Below are 23803 nucleotides of genomic sequence, written 5' to 3'. Positions count from 1 at the left end.
AGCTCACACTGATAATCACATTATTGGATAATGTGATTGGATGATCACATTATTTTAGTTCTGGCCACCTACTTAGCATCTAGCTGAAGTTTTACCACCTGTGGCACAATAAGAGCTAACTTTTTGAGCCACTCAAAAATGGCCAGGAAAGCAAATGTGAGGTTGTTTATAAGAATAAGAAATGAATTTACATTAGATAACGGTGGGTTTCATCAAAAAATTAGACAGGAGAGTAGTAGCCAAAGCTGTTCAGCTGTATTATTTGTTTTCTGTTGTATACAAGGCAGAGGGTAAAAGATGTCTAAGTAATTCTGGAGTATAAACTATGTTGTAGAATGTAGCACGCATCACTTCATGCTTGCTCCCATGAGTCAGTTGTCACACGAGTGGATGACAGACAGGGACATGATAGATTAATGCTTGGAAGTGCCTCTGATTGTCACCAGAATCAGCAGACCTTTGTCTTCAGGGACATAGCGTGTTAGGAAACTCAGCAAATGGAACACCTTTAACAGAAATGAAAATTATAATGGGCATATTAGTTGATTAAAATTCCAAGTCAAATGATAAGTAGCTTCTAAGACAGAAGAACAAGTATAAATGAAAGGCAGTGGCCTTTTCTGTCATGTTCTCTAACATGTTTCCACTCTGAGACAATTCCTGGAACATGTAGACATGTGATAAAATTAACTTAATTAGTTAATAGATGAATCAGTAGAAAAGCACAGGTGTTTAAAACACACAACTGTGGACCATGGTGTGGTGTGGTGTGGTGTGGTGTGTAGCTTCTCTGTGTATGAAACTTTCTGGAACTAATTCTTAAAAAATGGAAATGACCTCCTGAGAGCTCTGTAGTTCTCAGGGTGTCAAATTAATTGATAACTAGTGTACACCCTAGGGATGAGCGGGGGCAGTGCATGCATTTCACCAGATGCACAGATACATTCTCTTCTCAGCCCTACAGATGTCTAACAAATGAACTTCAGAAGCCCCACAGACCAGAAGCTGCTCCATACAGCCCCTTTAGACAATGAGGTGGTGTCAAACTGAGAAAGCTAAAGGGACTAAGCAAACTAGGAAATAAAACAGCTCGCCTTCCCCTCTCTAGTACTTTTCTACAGACTCTCCTTGCCCTTCGCCCTAACTGTAAAGAGAATGTGTGAAACCAGGAGGGAATAAAGCAAGGATCATGGATGGATGGGCCTGTGAAAAGGAGGAGGGAGCCTGGAGGCCATGCCAGCAGGAGAGCCCATGACATTCTACTTGCTAAAATCTGCAGGCAGCAGAGGCTCAGTTGACAGCCTTCCATAATTCATTTATGGTTTGTTTTCCTAATGTATTTTTAAATATTCTGACTATACCATGACAGAAATGAAAATATAATATATTCCCCCCTTTCCCATTTCTTTCTTTTCTTTTCTGACAGGTAGTAAAAATTTTCCACATTGTCTCACTAGAATTGGGCAGCAGCTAGGATTTCTTCCCTTTTCACCATACCTTAATGTAGTTACTCTCCCATGCATTTGACTACTAGCGTTGCTGGCTAGAGTGATGGCAGCCAAGTTCATGCACAGAATTTGGCACCTCTCCATTATGTCAGGATTCCCTCCTCACTTTCTTGATGCCATTATTTATCTAGAGTCTTGTGCCCATTTCTCAAGCCAGTAAAATATGTACCCATCCTTAGCAGGAGCAGGGGCTATCTCTAACTCTGTTGACCACCTTTGGATCCCTGTAGCCTAACTGGGTTGCCTTGTTTTTGCCACAGTAGATGTGTGTAGTCCTACTGAAACTTGATATGCTAAGAGGTTGACATCCATGGAAAGTCTCCCCTTTTCTAAGGACAAAGCTTCAACAAGAGGATGTGAAAAAAGAAACTCAGAGAGTAGGACTGGGAGGAGAGGATGGAGAGGAAGCTATAATCATGGGGTAAGGTAAATAACAAAGTGTGTTTCTCCAAGGTCCAGGCATCGCTGAGAGGTGTTCAGTTTCTCTTTATCTGCATCCCTGCTCACTGTCATTTGGAAATTTAGCCATTCACACAAGCGTTATCTGAACTGAAACTGAAGCAAGCAAACTCCTACAAGTTACATGAATTCCCATACTATATGTTATCCCAAACACTCTGAAAGACACATCATATCATTCCATTCACTTTATTACTTGCATATAATAAGTACTAATCAAGTAAAATATGTTGCTTGACATGTGTTACTTCTAATAATTCTTTTAATTTTATTTTATTCTTTACCAGCTCAAGAATCAACACATTTTGTTTTGCTATAGCATTTTTAATAAAACTTATTTTTACTTGGTTGATTCTGCCCTTATTTGCTCCTCTCCTCAGTCTTCTTTCTACCTGTTCCTACTTCTGCCCTCCGCCCTCCGCCCTCAGTACTCCCTTTTCAGCTTCCATGTCATGAGTTCTATTACCCTTCCCATTCTCCTTCATTAAAAATTCTTCCACTGTCCCAGAGTCCTTCTAAGTTCCTGGTCTCTAACCCTGTTCACTTCCACACATTCATACCATAAACATTAGAAGCTGAGATCTGTGTATGAGAGAACAGATGAAGTACTTGTTTTCCCGAGCCCTAGTCACCCTGATGTGATTTTTTTCAGTTCCCTGCATTTTCTGCAATTTTACAATATTATATTTTTAGGGTTGAATAGAATTTAATTGCATATATGTAGCATATTTTTCCTATGTATCCACCAGTTGGGGTACATGTAAGTTGATTACACCCCTTTGCCCTTGTACATAGAAAAGTAATAGATGTGGATATGAAAATATCTTAGTCATAATTTAAGTGATGTGAAGAGACACAACGACCACAGGAACTCTCATAAAGACACGTGTTTAATTGGGGCTGGCAACAGTTCAGAAGTTTAGACCATTATCATCATGGTGGAAAGTATGGCAACATACAGGCAGGTATGTTGCTGGAGAAGGAGTTGAAAGGTCTATATCCAGACTGACAGGTACTGGAAGAGTCAGTGACCTGGCTTGAGCATTTGAAAACTCAAAGCCCACCTCTACGTTTCCTCCAACAAAGCCACACCTACATCAACAAAGCCATACTTTCTAATAGTGCTACTCCCTGGTGCTTAAGCATTTAAATCTATGAGTCTCTGGGGGCCATTCTTATCCAAACCACCAGAGTAGTAAACAAGAGTTCTTTGGAATGTGCTCGAAAGTATTATAGGTGGGTAATAGGGAAGATCTACTTTTAGTTTTTTGATTTCTACAGTTGCTTCACCAGTTTATACCCAGCAGTGTATTCACCAGCAGTAAACACAGTTTATTTCTTTTCATTACTTTCCTTGTCCCCAATTCACAAAAACACAGACTGGCTATAGTGCACAACCTCTTAATTTTTCTCAGTAAATATGCTGCAAAGGAGATTCTAAACAGTCACATAGTTAGCATAAATTAATACAATTTGGAATCTGTTTTTTTAATTTTTGTGACAGTTTTAGATAGTCCACATCAGATGAGAACAAAGGGCTTTAACCTTTGCAAGCTTATAATTCTATGACAGTAATTGCACTCAAAAATGCATCTCACTGGAACTATTCACATTGTTAATTTTTCTCCACTAATGCTCAATATTGTAATCCACTTTTGTTATTTCATTCCAACAGCTTTCCATTGAAGTATTTATAATAGTTCTCTGGCACAACCCAGTTATTCAAAAGGATATCCTTTTTAATTTTTTTTACTCTAAAAATGTATATATTTTAATTTTAAAAGAATTACATCTTTAACCCTGACCCCTTTCCTTCCTCCTGCTCCTCGCAGATGTACTTCCCCAGCTCCTTTCTTGCCCTTCACTCTCAAACTGATAGCATCTTTTTATTTATCTGTACCTATGCACATATGCATGTATATAGAAGTAGATGAGTTCAGCCTGCTGATCTAATTTCTGTTGCTTGTGTGTTTGTGGTTTCAGGGCTGACAGTTTGGCATTAGAAACCCAGTTAAGGAGCTCATCCCTGGAAGGAGATAATTCTCCCTCTCCCAGCAGTCGTTATTGGCCTTTAGTTCCTTGTCTAGAAGTGGGAACCCTTGAAACATTCTTCCTTCCATATGTCCTTTAATGTATCCACTGATATTGACGTTGCTCCAGTCTTGTTTGTGTAGACATTTCTCAGAGAGACTGTTTCATCACAGACTTCCTTGTATTCTGGCTCTTTCAATCTTTCTAGAGCCGCAGATTCAGTGTCTATGATGTAGATGTAGACATGAGAGCTGGCTTCGCACAATATGCTGATCTTAGCATCATGACCAGATGTGTTTTTTTCTGTGATGATTCCCTAAAGAGAGGCTTCTTTGATTAGGGGTAGTGGCCACACTTATCTGTAGGTGTAAAGATAGGATTCAGAATGTATCAAGGAGTTATGCTGCGCCAGCAAAACGAGTAGATTCTTTCCTAGGGCCTATACCCTCACTAGCCTCAGGAAGTTGGTTAGGCTTCTAGAACCAGGGATAGTTTTGGTTTTTCTTCTATGAGTGGGCCTAAGTTCAGTTAAACCGCTGGTACCCCTTATGCCTACCTTACCATGCTGGTCAATTTTTTGGTTAATGTGTGCTGTAATTGGGTTGTATTAAGGTTTGGTCTGTTGCTATGTATTGTAATGCTAAGTGCAAGCACCCAAGACCTGGTTGCCCCAGAGATGAGAGAGTCCACACATAGACCCAAGTGATACTATGTGAACTTGCCCCCAGGTTTATTTTTAATTGGTAAATGAAGATGTCTACAGTATATAGCTGGGCAGAATTGAGATAGGCGATGCTTGGTGTTCCTGGCCTGGGACTCAGGGAGACAACGAGGAAGAAGGTGAAGAGAGAAAAAAAGCCACCGTGTGGTAAGAATCTTAAAATAATGGTCATGTAGGTTGGCTAATTGGAGTTAAGAGCAGCCCAGGTGGAACATGATAAATTATGTAACGAGTTTTGGCTGGGAAATAGACATAGTAACATAAAAGATAGATATATTTGCCCAACTCTTGTGGTGATTAAGGCTTATTATAAATATAAAGGTTGCATGTGTTTTTTAACCAGGAACTAAATGGTCAAAAGTGGGGTATAAACTCCAGATTGAGATTAAATATTTTCTACAAGAGAGTAGGACTACTAACTGCTTCATTTTCTTGGCAAATTACATAGTGTTTTCTGATGCCATAGGAACTAGATGTCATGAAGAAAACAATTCATGTTAGATCTAGCTCATTCACTGTTGGTGGGAATGAAAACTAGGGCAGCTACAATGGAAAAAAAGAATAGAGAATCCTAAAACAAACAAACAACAAACAAACACAACAGCCACAACCACCCCTTCAATCTTTCACATGACCCAGCTATTTCACTACTTGGCCTATGCCCAAAAAGCCTGATATCATATTCTACAAGTATTTTTCAGCAATGTTCCGTGCCACAATTCAGTATTCACAGAAAGCAGGGAATGGAAACAACTTAAATGTGCCTCATCAGATGAGTGAGTAATGAGGCAGTGTCTCATACACAGTGGAACACTGTGTAAAGTGTTAAGAAAATGAACCAATAAAATTCGCAGGTCTAGGGTGAATGTAGGAAATACTATGGTGAGGGAGGTCACCCAGATCCAGAAAAACAGATGCTATATGTTCTCTCTGTCCGTGATTCCTAGCTCAAACTCTTCAGATGTGAGTGCACAACACAGAGTAACCACAGAAACCAAAAAAAGTATAAGACCATAATGGAGGTGGGTGGGGGTGGTGTTGGGATGTTAACAGAATACAGTTGATGGGAAGCAAGAGACATCAAAATGGGAGGGGGTCCAGGTTAGGAGGGAGACAGAGGTCAATACAGAAGGAGACAAAGGATCAAGGAACAAATAACATCAACATCAATAAGACCTCAAAGAATCTTATAATTTTATATTTATCTAAAATTAAACACAAAATCTTCAAATGTATGTATATACAGAAGGATATTCTCAAAAACAAAAACAAAAAACACTTCCGTTTAAACAAAGTTTTAAGTGTGCTCATGATTTTCTTGATTTTACTGCAGATAGTAGAACTAGGGTCACATGATCCCAACAACAGGTTCTGAATTGACTGTCAGACATGTATATTTCGGTCAGCTCTGTACTGCACTATTCGTTTCAATATCTGAGTCTCTCTCTCTCTCTCTCTCTCTCTCTCTCTCTCTCTGTGTGTGTGTGTGTGTGTGTGTGCAGTGTTCCTCACTGCTACATCATCTCATAGCCAAGGAATTCACATGTGACATTGTCTGATTGTGTGGACAATGTCCCTGTGACCTTACTACAAGTGTTGACTTAAATATCTCTTAGTGGACAGACACTTCCAGAGGGAAAATCTTCTAAACTGTATGAGGAAAGTCTTTAGTAGAGGCAGATTAGAAACTTTGGCTTCTGAGCATTTCTCAAAATTGGAGTATCCAGTAATCAGCGATGGGGAATTAGAGAAGTGGAAGCTAGAGACTCTTGGCTGGCCTGTCCATCATGACCACAGACTCTGTTACTCTTAGTGTGTGGATTGAACACTAGGTAAATGGAAGAAGCCTCAGATTTTTGTCTGTTTAAATCAGACACCCTGACATCACTACTGAGATTCCCTGAAAATGGTTCACATGAAATGGCATAATGTTTTTGAGATATTGTGGATACTGACAGTAAGATAGCACCATGCTAGACTTTGAAGAGTTGATTAATGCCTTCAGAGACAGTGTCCTATCCGAGTTACAGGACAATACAACATTTATATACATTTTATAGTTTTCATTTCAATTACAATCACTACATATAGCATCTCCTAAAATTCATTACATTATTTTCCAGCTTTGTTTACTTGGTAAACATTGGTTTGGTTTGGTTTGGTTTCACCTTGTGTTGTCTTTGTTATCATCTAGTTGATGTGCTTAGCTGGAGAACCACATAGGGAATCTGTTCTCTTCTCGGGTACCAAGGGCACAGAGACACAGGAGGGAACTATGTCTTTCAGGTGGGGTCCTCCCTGTGGCTTTGGGTCATCTTCAGGCATCTCATAAGATTCTGGGAAAACTTGCAGGAGGTTCTTCAATAGGTTCCCTCTGTAGCCCTGTGAGTTTCTTCAACTTCTTCCAATAGAATTTCAGTTCCAAATTTTCTTGCTCTGGTTTAAAAAAAAATGAAGAAAACAGAAAGTGGGAGATAATTTTGTCAAATTCAGAATCAGGGGGATATAGAAAGTTATTCAAAGAATAAAAGACACATAAGTCTATTTCTGTGTGTATAAATCCACTTGCTTTCAATTTGTGCAGCTAAATTACTTTCTGAAGAATGAAACTCCTCTTTCATGCATTTTCAAATGTGGGCTCTGCATATAAACAGGTAATTTTCTTGTTGACATGAAACACGGCTGGTGAGTCCCAGGAGTTATCAGGATTCCTAGGAGAGTATTTTAGGTAAAGAATAAATTGAATGTATTTTAAAGTTAAGTGTATGGAAGGATGTGCTGGGGAACTGAGCTTATGTTCCTTGTGAAGAAAAGAAGAGAGGGGCTTTCTAGTGAGCTCAATGGGGGTAGTTGAAGCTTCCAGTAGAAGAGCTTCTCTAGAGCAGGTGTGGACTAGAATACAGGTGAGATCTGACCCACTCACACCTGTAATACCAAGCATATGTAGGAAAAACCACAGGTGACATCTGGCCTGCTCTCATCAGGAATACTGCAGCAGGGGTGTGATAGAATGCAGTATACTCTGACCCACTCACATCAGGAATACAGCATGTGTAGAATAGACTATAGGTGTGATAAACTTTCTCACTTCAAGAATACTTCAGCAGGTGTAAGGTTAGAATACAGGTGAGATCTGATCCACTCACATCAGGGATACAACAGCATGTGTGGGATAGAATACAGGTGTGCTCTTCTGGCTTGCACATACCAGGAATACTGTGAATGTGACTATTATGTTTGTTGTCATAGGTTCAAAATCAGTTTATTTTCTGAGGCATGACCAAAGAATATGAGTTATGTGAAGTAAGCCAGGCTTGGAAAGACAAATGCCTCATGATAAGATAGATGAGCAGTAGTATTTAGGTGAGATGAAGGGAGGAAGGATCATAGAAAGGTTGGACAATGGATGATGTACAATGATTAGGAGAAATGAGTTCTGGTTCTCCCTTGCATAGTAGAATGACAATGGGGAGGGATGCACAGAATATCCCAAGTGGATATAACAAACGCTTTTGAGTATTTTTATGACAAATAAAAGATAAGTGCAGTAAGAGCTTAGCCCAATGTGGACATTATATACATTTGATTAAGTCTATATTTTCCCATAAATATGTACATTTTAATGTATAAAAATAAAACGCATAAGAAGAAATTCTTTAAAAGAACCTAAGTTCATAAGTAAATAATACAGATAGTGTCATAAACATGAACAACGCCATTTTTACTTATAAATTTAATTGTGAGACATTTTTCTTAATGTCCATTAAATCTACTCTAACTAAAGTGACTTGAAAACATAGCTTGAGGCCAGGTAAGGAGGAGGCTGTCTCTGCAAAGCTCACCCAAACACAGCTTCCCACTTGTGATTTCCTCCCTCTCTTTCCCTTCTCTCAGCCAGGAAATATCTTCGTGTCATGTACTCTGACTCTGATTTGGCCATTTTTGAAACTTTTATGAGGGCAATCATAGAGCTTGTTTCTCAAGGTGCTTTTACCATTATGTGCTGCTGAGGTTATCTTTAGGTTATGTTTTTCTGTGTGTGTATTGATGAGAATTGTTAAGTAGCATCCCACAATTTAAAGGAATAGCCTATGTTTTATTTAGACATCTACTTTTGATGGCCCATTTAGCGAGTTTCCCATCTTTCCCATTTTAAATGATGTCGCTGTGAAATTCTTATGTATCTCTCAGTGTTCACTTTGATTGAATTTAAGACTACTTGCAAACTTGCCAGTAGGATAACACAGTCATATGCTCAGATTTCTCCCTAGTTTTCAATGGATATTTTATATGTTAGTTTCCCAATCTCAGTCTTAAAGGTATTTTGAGCCACAAAGCCATCTATATAAAGAGGCTTCCTTGTAACCATTTTTAGCGGAACATTGCCTTCTACCCAGTACAGGCCAGATCTCTCCCCCAGCTTGCAGTAACTACTGAGAACTCTAGAAAGTACCCTCTCTGAGAGGCAAAATTCTTCCTCCTCCTGCTCCAAGAAGCACACATGAATCCACTCTATGTATTTTATCAGTTCAAGCAACTTTAAATATTTAATCTTTGTTTATCTGCCTTTTGTATTTAGTATGATTATTGTTTTCTATTTTTGAGACTTCTTAAATTTATTTTTATTGACTCGGTACTTTTAATTGAAATATTTTCATAGATATATTTCTATCATGTCCTCACTTCTAAACCTCTCCTATTACTACCTAGTTTTAAGAAAGGATAATCTACCATGAAAGGTTTTTTTTTTTTTTTTTTTTGGCAACAAATAGCCAGACAAAGCTATGCTTAGTTTTTTAGCCTCCATTAATATAAAAATGGTTTGTGGATTGCCAAGTCCTGCTTGTCCATATGGAAGAGATGGAGTGACATGGTTTTTTACCACTGGAACAAAGCCAGCAGCTCTTGGGCCTCCACAAATGTTGATGGTTGCTGGGCATTATACTGGTTTGTATAAGAGATGTTTTACTTCATGCTCCTCATTCAGGAAATATTCTCCCTGCCAAAGTTATTGAGGAATGTCCTCTCTGCCAAGGTTAGTGATTCCATGACAGCACAAGTCCAGAAGGCAAGGGTGCATTTTATGTCTCAGCAAAATGGTAAGTGATGGGACCTTCAGGACAATCTTTAAGGCTGTGGAAAAAACTGTGAAAATATTAGTTCAAAAATATTTCTCACCTATGCAAAATATAATAAGCAATATGAATTGTCTAAAGAGCTCCATGGACCTAAAAGAACAAAGGCAGCTGCACTACAAGCCAGCTTGTCAGAAAGATACTAGGGAAGGAGACAAAGAGGAATGCTGATCACACAGGGTAAGATCCCACTCAGCTAAGTTTATAGTTTGTGCTTATAAAGGTCGGCAGAATCCTGAGTTCAAGGTCAGTCTGGAACAGAGCAGGTTTAGGTTCAGGCCCAGGCATAGACCAAATGGTAATTTTAGGACAGGATCCTACCCAACTAAACTTATTGTCTGTGCTTTCAAAGGCAGGCAGATCTCTGAGTTCATTGGCAATGTTAAGAAAAAAGAAAGAAGAAGAAAAGGAAAAAGAAAAAGAATGTGTTTGGTATCTTTTTCTAAGAATCGGGGAGCTGAGGTCATGGAATGCTGATTCATGGAATAATCAAAGGGAATATGGAGTAAATGACTGAATTGATAAGTAAGTAAAAGACTGGGCTTTGGTCTGTGAGAGATATCTGAGCTATCTGTTTTGTTTGTTTTTTTTTGTTTTATTCAAGACAGGGTTTCTCTGTGTAGCCCTGGCTGTCCTGGAACTTACTCTGAAGACCAGTCTGGCCTCGAACCCAGAAATCCGTCTGCCTTTTCTTCCCAAATGCTGGGATTAAAGGCATGTGCCACCACTGCCCAGCAGATAACTGAGCTATCTTGATGAACTGTCTGATTTCCAGAGAAAGCTGTCTCAAGCAGGACACAGATTGTCAAATTGTACTCACAATTGACTTTGAGTCATTCTTTTCTTCTTTTCACTGCTTTCAAATATTCGTTCTCTCAAGAACCCCTCTCTAGACCAGCCTAGGCTGGTCTTTGGTAGTGCATGACTTCCTATCTGCAAATTTTAGACATTATCATATACTTTAACCAAAATTCTGAGGGTATCCCTGAAAGTTTACATAAATTGCTAACTATTATTCTACTGAGGAAACATACTTGTTACTGATGTATCAGTTCTCTCGTTGTACTGAGTGTGCATCACTAGTGCATGACTCCTTTATTAAAACACTTTTACACATTCATTATATAGTTTATTGCATCTTGCAATATATTTCTAATTTTTACAGTGGCACTTTTAAATATCAAAGGAACTAATTATTCCTATTTCATGATCATACATCACTATAATGAGGAGATTTTTCTCATCTCAAGTCAAGAACTCATTCTAAGAATGTCATCTAAGTGTCAAATACTGTGTTGGGCGTGTTGACATGTAAAAAATTGCATAATAGGCTCCATACAACTATGATGGTCAACAGAAGAGAATATATATTCTGCCTGGGAATGAGGTGTCTTGATTTTAGTAACATAGCATTGTTTATTTTACCATTCACTCATTTATCATTTCTATAAAGTATTTAATTGACAAAGATCAAATACATTTTGATTATATAATGTGATTGATAGAAATATTGATTATATAATGATTACCCAATCAAATTACTTAACCCACCCATAACACCTGTATTGTGCATTAGAGCCCCAGAATTTGTATATTATCTAATTCCATATTATCACCCTTTACCTACCAATTCCACAATGATACTGACCTTGTACTATTAAAAAAAAAAAGCTATCTTTGGATAAACTAGAAATCATAATATTGATGAGAGCTTGGAGAAAAGACAACCCAAACATGACATGGGTAGTTGTACAGTGATAGAGCCACTGCAGAAAAGTTTAGAGTTTTCTAAAACAAACAAAATCAAAGAACAATCCTATTTATAGACACATCCAGTGGAACTAATTGTGTATTAAAGGAACAATTGGTGTGCTCATATTGGTTGTGATAATCATTATAGTCAAGAAGTAGAAACCCAAGCACCCAGTGATGATGGAAAAAATTAAGAATGTGTAGTGTCTGTACTCAGGTATTGCAGGACTTTTGGGGTCCCACTTGAAGTTTAATATAATGAAGACATAGAAACATCTATATAGTTTAAAGCTGTTAGCCTGTTTGTTGGGGCAGTCTCTCAGCTAGCCCCCTAACTTAATTTGTCTTCTCTGTCATTCCATGTGGCTCTCACTGCTCTACCTTGTACTGCATGCTTCTTTCATCTTCTCCTTGGTGTGCCTGGTTGTTCTAGCCCAGTCTCACTGCCTGCTCTTTATTTTACAGAAAGCTTCATTCCTTATCCATCCAGTCGGAATCAATCAGCATTAGAACAGCACCTGGTCCATCCCTCTTTGTTGCTTTTTGGCATTGAGGGCTACTTAATCTTCACCACTGCTGCTTGCTTTTTAACATGATAATCTCAGAGAATCCTCTTTTGGGGCAGGCGAGGGAGTGACAAATACTTACATATACAAACACAGAAAGGACAATACCAAAGATCCAGCCAGCAAAGCATTTAACAACTGAAAATACAGAGCCATACCTACTGTCTTAGTCAGGGTTTCTATTCCTGCACAAACATCATGACCAAGAAGCAAGTTGGGGAGGAAAGGGTTTATTCAGCTTACATTTCCACATTGCTGTTCATCACTGAAAGAAGTCAGGACTGGAACTGAAGCAGGCCAGGGAGCAAAAGCTAATGCAGAGGCCATGGAGGGATGTTCTTTACTGGCTTGCTTCTCCTGGCTTGCTCAGCCTGCTCTCTTATAGAACCCAAGACTACCAGCCCAGAGATGGTCCCACCCACAAGGGGCATTTCCCCCTTGATCACTAATTGAGAAAATGCCTTACAGTTGGATCTCATGGAGGCATTTCCACAACTGAAGGTCCTTTTTCTGTGATAACTCCAGCTGTGTCAAGTTGACACAAAACTAGCCAGTACTCCTACATAGCCATTTGATACAATATATGTGGGTATAGGTCATCCCAACATCTCCCCTTTTTAGTCTAAGAAATGGCTTTATCTCTTAACATCAGTACACTATATACAATAAGGACAACTATGAGAACTATCTGGGTAAGAATTATATTATAATGGCCAGTCCATTTGTATTTGGCAACTTTGGAGAAAGTATTCCACCATCTCTCCTATATTGTGTGTTCAAAGTTCTGTATAGGATTTGTGTCAGATTAGCAAGGGAAAGAAATCTGAAGCATATATCCCTTAAATAATTTTCTTATCACCATTTAAGCGTTCCATCCTCTAACCTTCACAACTTGCATTTACCAACCTTAAAATACCTTCTTATAACTTAAGATTTCACATTCTCCAACTTTCATAACTTGCATTTTCCAGCTTTAAAGCATCTTCCTGCACCCTACAATACTTTCTTAAATTCTTCACAATTTAAGTTTTTATGTCTTCCAACTTTTGAAAGCTTCACACCTCTTTTTTGAGTTTCTCTTTTCTGAATCCGGTAACAAGGAAAATTGTAAGGCAGACATGTAGCTCTAGGAGAGTGAAGCCTGTGGTCTGAATGTTATCTATGAAGATAAGTAAAGTGGTTGTGACTGATAAACTGATAAAACTATAACTAGTCTTCAACCCCATTGGAGACTAGAGAAGGATAAGTTTCATCTGAGTAAGCAGGAAGTGCTGATCAAGCAGTTTCTGAGCCTATAAAAATGGCAGAGACTTACTAACAACCTTGACTGTCACCCAAGGTTTCTCTGTGGTTGGTGGGGCATGCATCTTCAGCCACCAGGCCCAGAAGATCTGACAGACTTTCCTGTGAATCTATACATCTTCTAAAGAAAAAGACATATGTGTGACAATGTGTAGATGAGTGTGTAAGAGGTAACATTAAGTAAAACAAGCCAGGTAGAGAAAGGATGTGGAACTGGACTGTGTGTAACAAAGTAGTGTTAGCAGTCAGGCATCTCTGTGGACAGATGAAAAGGGACTCCCACGACAATATTGACAATCAGGCATCTTCCTAACCAGCCCCTAAAGGAGTTGGCAATGGCAATTCCCATTGTTGCCCTGTTGGAGCCATGGCCCTAGTAAATAGGTGAGACACCCCACCCCTACTCCCCAGCCTCTGTACCTCTCTCTTTACTTCCCTCCTGAGGTCCGTTGAACGGTGTGACTTTGTCTGAACCGTCACTTAGTTCCATCAAGTGAAAGGGCATGAGTATAGGATTGGTAACAGACAGGAAGGGGGCCTACCAAGATTCCAGCCTTCTACACAGTTGTAGAAGATAAGGCTGGAATAGGGACAGGGCCCGATTGCTAAACGGTTTCGAGTGTCTCTCCGAGGGTTCTTGACACGCATGTGTTTGACGTCCACTGCTGCCAGAGAGAAAGCATCATGTTTGCTAATTTGCCACCTCAGTGGCATCAGGAGCACTTGTGAAACTACACCTTTCTCTGTGTGTTCTTGTCAGGACACTGCATCATGACCCAAACATTACACACGAGAAAACTGGCAAGTGTCACTTCTTATCGAAGACTTGATGAGGTACGCAGCAGAGCTAGGATGTATATAGGCTCTATGTTTTGATTTCCTATCCACGGCTTGCAAGTGCCCCAGAACCCATAACTCTGGTCTGTGTGGGTCCTCCAGGACAGACTGAGCCAACTTCAGTTTACATTGTACAAGTCTACTCCTAGTCATGTTAAAATGGCTCCTTGTAAGAATACTGTTGGCTGTTAATTTACTTAAATTTAGCTAAGTGTTTCCACTAGTGAAAATTACTCTTATTGTATGAGTGGGGCTTACATATTTATTTACCTATGTTTTGGGGTTTATTAAAACAGAGTATTATACCAGATTACTAATTTTTTTATTCAGAATTACTTTATATTCTAAAAATATTTAATTTTCAGAAATTATTTTGTTTAAAAATTTGCATTCTGTAATACATGTAGTATTATAAATGCCACTCACATAAAAGGACCGTATTTGCCAATATGACCTCCAGTTTGGTAAGAAAGGTTGCTTAATTGTTGGGAAGAGATAAATCACCTTTTAAGAAGCAAGCAAGGGAGGGAGAGTTGACTTTGGCTCACACTCTCCCTCCATGGTCCATCTTAGTGAGAAAGGCATGGGGGAAGGAACAGAAGGCAGCTGGCCATGGCACACCAACAGCCAGGGAGCAGAGAGAGATGGACCCTGCTATCCAGCTAGCTAGCTGGTTTTGTGTTATGAATGAACTCTACCCTAGAATAGTTCCAGACATATTTAGGGTGGGTCTTTCTATCCTGAATTTGCTTGATCTAGAAACCCCCTCAAGACGTCCTTAGCGACATGTATTTTCAGTGACTCTAGATTGAAAATCAGTATTAACTATGACACCTAAATTTTATTGTATTTTTTTTTTCATTCAAACTCCCAGGCTTCAACATAGAAACATAGGAAACAAAACTTTTAAGCTATTTCTCTCTGTGCTATTGCCTCACTGGTTCATTTAGATATTTGCCCAACATGTGCATTTGAATAGAGTAGTTTGACATCTTTCAAACATAAAGAATGCTCACTGGAAAACTCAGCTGATAGAGTGGGCAACTTAGATAATTGCACAAGTGAGTCAGTTCCCACAAGCATCACATCTCTAACTTTAAGATAAAATATCTTTAAATGGATGGGCACGAAGAGGTGAACTCACAGGAGTTTGGGGTTTCTTCATGGGTGTGTTTAAGCCATACCTTTGTGTTTCTCTTGCTTGGTGTAAGTTGTCTGGGACACAATGCTGCAGGCACAGGTGTCTACCAATGTGACGGCAGCTGCATCGTTTATGAAAAAAATGTTCTGGGATGGGCTACAAGATTCAAAGTACTAATTTGAACATTTCCACATCACTTCACTTTGTTCTGGAAGAAAATATTTCCCAACACTGGACACTGTAAGCACAACAGCAAGTGAGATGTTCTTCACCACTTGGGGTTTATTGTGTGCAAGACTGAAAGTCTCTGAACACACCTAGAAGGACTTCCTAGAATCATGTTAGTTAAGGTAGGAAGGCATACCTGAAATGTGAGAGACACAATTGCGTGGGATCCAATTATACCTCTAAGTAAAATACAATTCACCTCATGAACTACAAAGACAATAATGGTCTGTTTGGTGTCTACTGTTTTGGAAACCTGTTTTCTACTGCAGCCGCTGTGGGTCTGACTTGGCCTAGCAAACACAGGAGTGGATGTTCACAGTCAGCTATTGGATGTATCACAGGGCTCCCAATGGAGAAGCTAGAGAAAGTACCCAAGGAGCTAAAGGGATCTGCAACCCTATTGTTGGAACAACATGATGTACTAACCAGAACCCCGGAGCTCTTGTCTCTAGCTGCATATGTATCGAAAGATGGCCTAGTCGGCCATCAATGGAAAGAGAGGCCCATTGGACTTGCAAACTTTATATGCCCCAATATAGGGGAATGCCAGGGCCAAAAGAATGGGAATGGGTGGGTAGGGAAGTGGGGGGCGCTATGGGGGACTTTTGGGATAGCATTGGAAATGTAATTGAGGAAAATATGTAATAAAAATATTAAAAATCAAAAAAAAAAAAAAAAGAAAAGAGAAAGTGCTCAGATCTCTACACTGTTCCTTCCCTATTATTATTTAAAATGAGTGAGCCATGCTTGCCCCCTAGTGGAAAGTCTATGTCATTGCACAATGCTGAGCACAAATAAATGAGCCAGTCCTTTGTGTACTGCCCTAAGGGTTGGGGTGAATTTATTCATTTGATTCTCCTTAGTAATAAAATCTAGGCGGATTCTAGCCTGACCACGTGTGAACAGTGAGGTCCTGGATTGTGCAAAAAGACAGAGCTAGCTGAGCAGGAGTCCTTCCTTCCTTCCTTCATTCATTTATATTCTCTTTCTCTCCTCTCTCTTCTCTCCTCTCTCCTCTCTCCTCTCTCCTCTCTCCTCCTCTCTCCTCTCTCTCCCCTCTCTCCTCTCTCTCCCCTCTCTCCCCTCTCCCTTCCCCCCCCTCTCCCCCCTCTCTCCCCCCTCTCTCCCCTCTCTCTCCTCTCCCTCTCCTCTCTCTCCTCTCTCTCCTCTCTGTCCTCTCTGTCCTCTCTCCCTCCTCCCTCCTCCTCCCTCCTCCTCCCTCCTCCTCCCTCATCCTCCCACCTCCTCTCTCCTCTCCTCTCCTCCCTCCCCTCTCTCTCTCTCTCTCTCTCCCTCTCTCTCTCTCTCTCTCTCTCTCTCTCTCTCTCTCTTGCTGATGTAAGATTGTAGAAATGGCATGTATTAGTTAGGCAAAGGCCTATAATTTTAGCTTCCAGGAAGGTAAGGCAAGACGATGGGAATTTGAGACCAGTCTAGGCTCCCTAGTGAGACCATGGAGAGAGAAAAGAAAAGCAGGGCACATAGTTTTGACATTTGACCTCTCTGTCTATTGTTGAGTTCAGAGCACTTCCTTTATCTCACCAGAAATATTCTAGAGAGACTGATATACATGTAGCCTTCACATAAGAATTTATGTGTGTACAAACCTGCCCTAAACTTCATGAGGTAATGCTAATACTCATTTTCCATATGAAGCCAAAAAAGGATTAGGGAACTTAAGTAACCAAGCTCAATCTTCCCTCCTTTACATCCTGCTTTTTGGGTCAGGACTCACCTCTATACCCTGAGCTGTATTTCTTCTGCTGCCCCTCTGACCAGTGTTTGATGCTGTGGAGGGCAACAGCAGCTTTCTGAATTACTCTTTCTGTTCATTCAGTCTTTCAGACTGCACAAAATGCTTTTTTATCCAGGTCTAAGTATATCACATATTCTTAGGGAACGTTAGCTGTTGTTACTACAAAATACTTACTGACTCACACTGTACCAATCTATGGAACTGGGCAAATGATGAAACAGAGAATGTGATTAATTTCCATTACACACAAGATAGAAGAAAGATGTTTGCCACTCAGTGAATTACATATGCTCTAGTAAGTGCTGTGACATGACAATACACCTAGGATGATATCACAGAATTCCTGGAGAAGGGGTGTAACATAGAGATTTCAGACAAGGCAACCAAGCTGGCCTTTTACAAGGATGAGAGAGAAGTCATCCTCCCCGAGAGACCTCAATTTTCAGAACCACAGTAACACATGAGTTGAAGTGGGAAGGGCTCCACAGGACAGAAGTTTCTGGTTTGATCAGTGTTGGCATTGTGTATGAGCCTCAGGGAGGCTCTGGAGTTGGTGCTTTATGTTTCTGCATCACAGAGCAGCTTCAGGGCCTGTTTTCTTGGATTTTGAGGGATGTATATACTGACTGGTATTTCATCATGTACAAGTTTCAGAGTTGGTTTCACCATTAACTTTTTTGACCTTTTAGTTTGTTTCTCAAGTCTTTTGCTATTATGAACAATACATTGAGGTAGGTAGAGTGACAGTATGTATGGACTTGACTATTGGAGAGGCTGGGGTTTGAGTTCTTTGCCTGGAAAGTTTTCAACCCCTCCAAAGCTAAGTTTCATTATCTGTAACTCAAAGGTAGTCTTTTTTGCTACAGCTGACTTTATATGTTGGGTAGGTTTTAAGTCCTTGAAAGGGATTCAAGATCATGTTCTCTTTTTATTATTATTATTATTCGTTAATTTTGTCTTTTCTCATTCTTGCTGTATGGTGAAAGATTTTTGCTCTCCAGTTGTGTCTCCAGTGTTTAGCTACTACATGCCCCAATACAATAGGACCAATGGACCTCAGACAGAAGTCTTTGTAGATTGATTATTAAAAGTATCTATTGCAACAATGAAAAGCTAACAATATTTGACTGTTATTATGAGTTTATAACATGTCTGGCTCTGTGAAATGTGCACACTTAGACTCAGTCATCTTTATATGTACCTTAGTGATAAAATTATATCACTGGCATTCTCATGTGTCATGAAAGGAAGAACAACAGGAAGACCTTGTACTACATGCCAGGAAGGCATGTAGCCAGGACAAGAAAGCACTGGCATCTTTCTGGTCAGTGCCAGCCCTGGGCCACCTTAGGCACAAACTCAGCAGATGGTCCCACGATCCCCAGAGGACTCTCCATGCCACAGCATCTCTGGCACGCCGAGGATCCTAGGATCACTGAGGAGAGTCAGCCTCCAGAGAGGGCTCTGACCTCGGGACTCAAGTGAGAGCACCGTCTTGTATCTTGGGTCTCTCAGAGAGGAGTCATCCCAGGAGGGCACTCAGGCCACAGAAGCAACAGAACTTCTTGGACAGGGTCCCATCGGGCCTTCAGCTTCAGCTAGGAGGGAGATCTGAGCTAGAGACCTCTGTGCACCTTCCCTGCAAGAGGAGAGCTTGCCTGCAGAGAGTGCTCTGACCACTGGAACTCAGGAGAGAGTTGGACTCCCAGGAGTGCTGACAGAGGCTAACATAATCACAGAAGGTATAATCCCTAGCCAGAGACAGCTAGAACATCTAACACCAGAGATTTACCAGATGGTGAAAGGTAAATGTAATTCTTACTAACAAAAATCAAGACCACTCGGCATCATCAGAACCCAATACTCCCACCACAATGAGTCCTGGATACCCCAACACACCTGAAAAGCAAGATTTGGAGTTAAAATCATATCTCGTGATGCTGGTAGAGGATTTTAAGGAGGGCATTAATAATTAACTTAAACAAATACATGAGAGCACTGCTGAACATGTAGAAGTCCTTAAAGAGGAAGCATAAAACTCCCTCAAAGAATTACAGGAAAACATTGCTAAACATGTAGAAGTCGTTAAAGAGGAAACACAAAAATCCCTTAAAGTATTACAGGGAAACACAAGCAGACAGGTAATGGAATTGAACAAAACCATCCAAGGTCTAAAAATGGAGGTAGAAACAATAAAGAAAACCCAAACAGAGACAACTCGGGAGATAGAAATTCTAGGAAAGAAGTCAGGAACCATAGATTCGAGCATCAGCAACAGAATATAAGAGATGGAAGACAGAATCTCAGGTGCAGAAGATTCCATAGAAAACATGGACACAACAATCAAAGAAAATGCAAAATGCAAAAAGATCCTAACTCAAAACATCCAGGAAATCAATGACAGAATGAAAAGACCAAACCTACGGATAATAGGTATAGATGAGAATGAAGATTTTCAACTTAAAGGGCCAGTAAATATCTTCAACAAAATTATAGAAGAAAACTTCCCTAACTTAAAGAAAGAGATGCCAATGAACATACAAGAAGCCTACAGAACTCCAAATAGATTGGAAGAGAAAAGAAATTCCTCTTGACACATAATAATCAGAACAAGAAATGCACTAAATAAAGATAGAATATTAAAGTAATAAGGGAAAATGGTCAAGTAACATATAAAGGCAGACCTATTAGAATTACTCCAGATTTCTCACCTGAGACTATGAAAGCCAGAAGATCCTGGACAGATGTTATACAGAACCTAAGAGAACACAAATGCCAGCGCAGGCTACTATACCCAGCAAAACTCTCATTTACCATAGATGGAGAAACCAAAGTATTCCATGATAAAACCAAATTCACACAATATCGTTCCACTATCAAATGATAATAAAGGGAAAACTCCAACACAAGGAGGGAAATTACACCCTAGAAAAAGCAAGAAAGTAATCCTTCAACAAACCTAAAAGAAGACAGCCACAACAACAGAATCCCACTCTAAGAACAAAAATAACAGGAAGCAACAATTACTTTTCCTTAACATCTCTTAATATCAATGGACTCAATTCTGAAATAAAAAGACATAGACTAATAGAATGGCTACATAAACAGGACCCAACTTTTTGCTGCTTACAGGAAACTCACCTAAGGGAAAAAGACAGACACTACCTCAGAGTAAAAGGCTGGAAAACAATTTTCCAAGCAAATGGTCTGAAGAAACAAGCTGGAATATCGAATAAAATCGACATCCAAGCCAAAATTATCAAAAAAGACAAGGAGGGGTACTTCATACTCATCAAAGGTAAAATCTTCCAAGATTAACTCTCAATTCTGAATATCTATGCTCCAAATGCAAGGGCATCTACAACTATAATAAAGCTCAAAGTACACATTGCACCTCACATAATAATAGTGGGGGATTTTAACACCACACTGTCATCAAAGGACAGATCCTGAAAACAGAAACTAAACATAGACACATTGAAACTAACAGAAGTTATGAAACAAATGGATTGAACAGATTTCTACAGAACATTTTATCCTAAAACAAAAGGATATGCCTTCTTCTCAGCACCTTGTGATACCTTCTCCAAAACTGACTATATAATTGGTCACAAAACAGGCCTCAACAGATACAAAAATATTGACATTATCCCATGCACCGTATCAGATCACCACAGATTCCGGCTGATCTTCAATAACAACATAAATAATAGAAAGCCAACATTCACGTGGAAACTGAATGACACTCTTCTCAATGATACCTTGGTCAAGGAAGGAATAAAGAAAGAAATTAAAGACTTTTTAGAGTTTAATGAAAATGAAGCCACAACATACCCAAACTAATGGGACACAATGAAGGCAGTCCTAAGAGGAAAACTCATAGCCCTGAGTGCCTCCAAAAAGAAACTAGAGAGAGTAAACACTAGCAGCCTGACATCACACCTAGAAGCTCTAGAATGAAAGGAAGCAAATTCCCCCAAGAGGAGTAGACAGCAGGAAATAATCAAAGGCAGGGCTGAAATAAACCAAGTGGAACCAAAAAGAACTATTCAAAGAATCAACCAAACCAGGACCTGGTTCTTTGAGAAAATCAACAAGATAGACAAACCCTTAGCCAGACTAAACTAGAGGGCACAGGAACAGTATCCTAATTATCAAAATCACAAACGAAAAGGGAGGCATAACAACAGAACCTGAGGAAATCCAAAACATCATCAGATCCTACTGCAAAAGGCGATACTCAAAAAAACTGGAAAACCTGGAGGAAATGAACAATTTCCTAGACAGATATCAGGTACCAAAGTTAAATCAGGATCAGATTAACGATCTAAACAGTCCTATTTCCCCTAAAGAAATAGAAGCATTCATTAATAATATTCTCCCAATCAGAAAAAGTCCAGGAGCAGATGGGTTTAGTGCAGAGTTCTGTCAGACCTTCAAAGAAGACCTAATTCCAATTCTCCTCAAAATACTCCACAAAATAGAAACCGAAGGTACTCTATCCAATTCATTGTTTGAAGCCACAATTACTCTGACACCTAAACCACACAAAGATCCAACAAAGAAAGAGAACTTCAGACCAATTTCCCTTATGAATATCGATGCAAAAATACTCAATAAAATCTTCACAAACCAAATCCAAAACACATCAAAAGGATTGTCCAACATGACTAAGTAGGCTTCATCCCAGGGATTCAAGGATGGTTTAATATACGGAAATCCATCAACATAATCCACTATATAAACAAACTCAAAGACAAAAATCACTTGATCATCTTGTTAGATGCTGAGAATGCATTTGACAAAATCCAACACCTCTTCATGTTAAAATCATGGAAAGATCAGGAATTCAAGACCCATACTTGGTTGATTTCAGCCCTGAGTTTGATTATTTCCTGCCATGTACTCCTCTTGGGTGTATTTGCTTTTTTTTTATTCTAGAGCTTTCAGGTGTGCTGTTAAGCTCCTAGTGTATGCTCTCTCCTATTAATTTTTGGAGGTACCCAGAGCTATGAATAGCACTGCTTTCATTGTGTCCCATAAGTTTTGGCATGTTGTGAAATTAAATTCCTTTTTTTTTTTTTTGATTTTTCGAGCCAGGGTTTCTCTGTATAGCTCTGGCTGTCCTGGAACTCACTTTGTAGACCAGGCTGGCTTCGAACTCAGAAATCCACCTGCCTGCCTCTGCCTCCCGAGTGCTGGGATTAAAGGCATGCGCCACCATGCCTGGCTGTGAAATTAAATTCTTTCTTTCTTTATTCCTTGACTAAGTTATCATTGAGTAGAGCATTGTTCTGCTTACATGTGTATGTAAAATTTCTGTTGTTTTTGTTGTTATTGAAGACCAGCTTTGGTCCGTGGTGATCTCATAGGATGCATGGGATTATTTCAATTTTCTTGTATCTGTTGAGGATGTTCAAAATTGAGAGTTCATCTTGGTAGATTTTTCCTTTGATAAGTAATAAGTGTTCTTATCTTTTTTGATGATCCAAACTTAGTACTCTCAACTAACTCTCCAATACCGTGTCTGCCTACATGCCGCCATGCATGCTTCCTGCCATGCTGATAATAAACTAAGCCTCTGAATCTGTAAGCAAGTCCCAGTTAAATGCTTTCTTTCATAAAAGTTGCTGTGGTCAGGGTATCTCTTCACAGCAATAGAACATTGACTAAGACAAAAATTTACAGTAGTAAAAATAAATAACACTAAAAATATCAAAAGCAAGCAAGGATATAAAAAAAAAAGATATTCTCACTTGTGGGGAATTGCAGGCTGGTCTCTAGTCAAACTGAGGTCTGAACCCCAATGGTCATAATTCACTTATATGACACGGTAGGCATTCCGTCATGCTCCTGGAACTCTGGCCCCTGCCTAAGGTACCACCTCCCACAGCCCCCACAAGAGTAGTCAAGTAAGCAATGGCCCAAGCTTCTGACCTTCAGGCTAAACTCCTTCCCATTTACCTAGCAACAGTGAAGACCATAAAAAGGGGTGCTCAGCCCCCACCTCGCTCTCTTATTCCTTTGTCCTCTCGCCTCTCTCTTCTCTCACTTCTCTCTCCTCTTCCCTTTCTCTTTGTCTTCTTCTCTCCTCTCCTCTCCTCTCCTCTCCTCTCCTCTCCTCTCCTCTCCTCTCCTCTCCTCTCCTCTCCTCTCCTCTCCTCTCCTCTCCTCTCCTCTCCTCTCCTCTCCTCTCCTCTCCTCTCCTCTCCTCTCCTCTCCTCTCCTCTCCTCTCCTCTCCCCTCCCCTCCTCTCCCCTCCTCTCCTCTCCCCTCCCCTCCTCTCCCCTCCCCTCCCCTCCCCTCCCCTCCCCTCCCCTCCCCTCCCCTCCCCTCCCCTCCCCTCCCCTCCCCTCCCCTCCCCTCC

The sequence above is a fragment of the Mus caroli genome, unplaced genomic scaffold, assembly GCF_978045245.1.
Source record: "Mus caroli unplaced genomic scaffold, Mus_caroli_1 scaffold_16, whole genome shotgun sequence".
In the NCBI taxonomy this organism is placed as follows: Eukaryota; Metazoa; Chordata; class Mammalia; order Rodentia; family Muridae; genus Mus; species Mus caroli.
Note: the sequence above shows the minus strand (reverse complement) of the source record.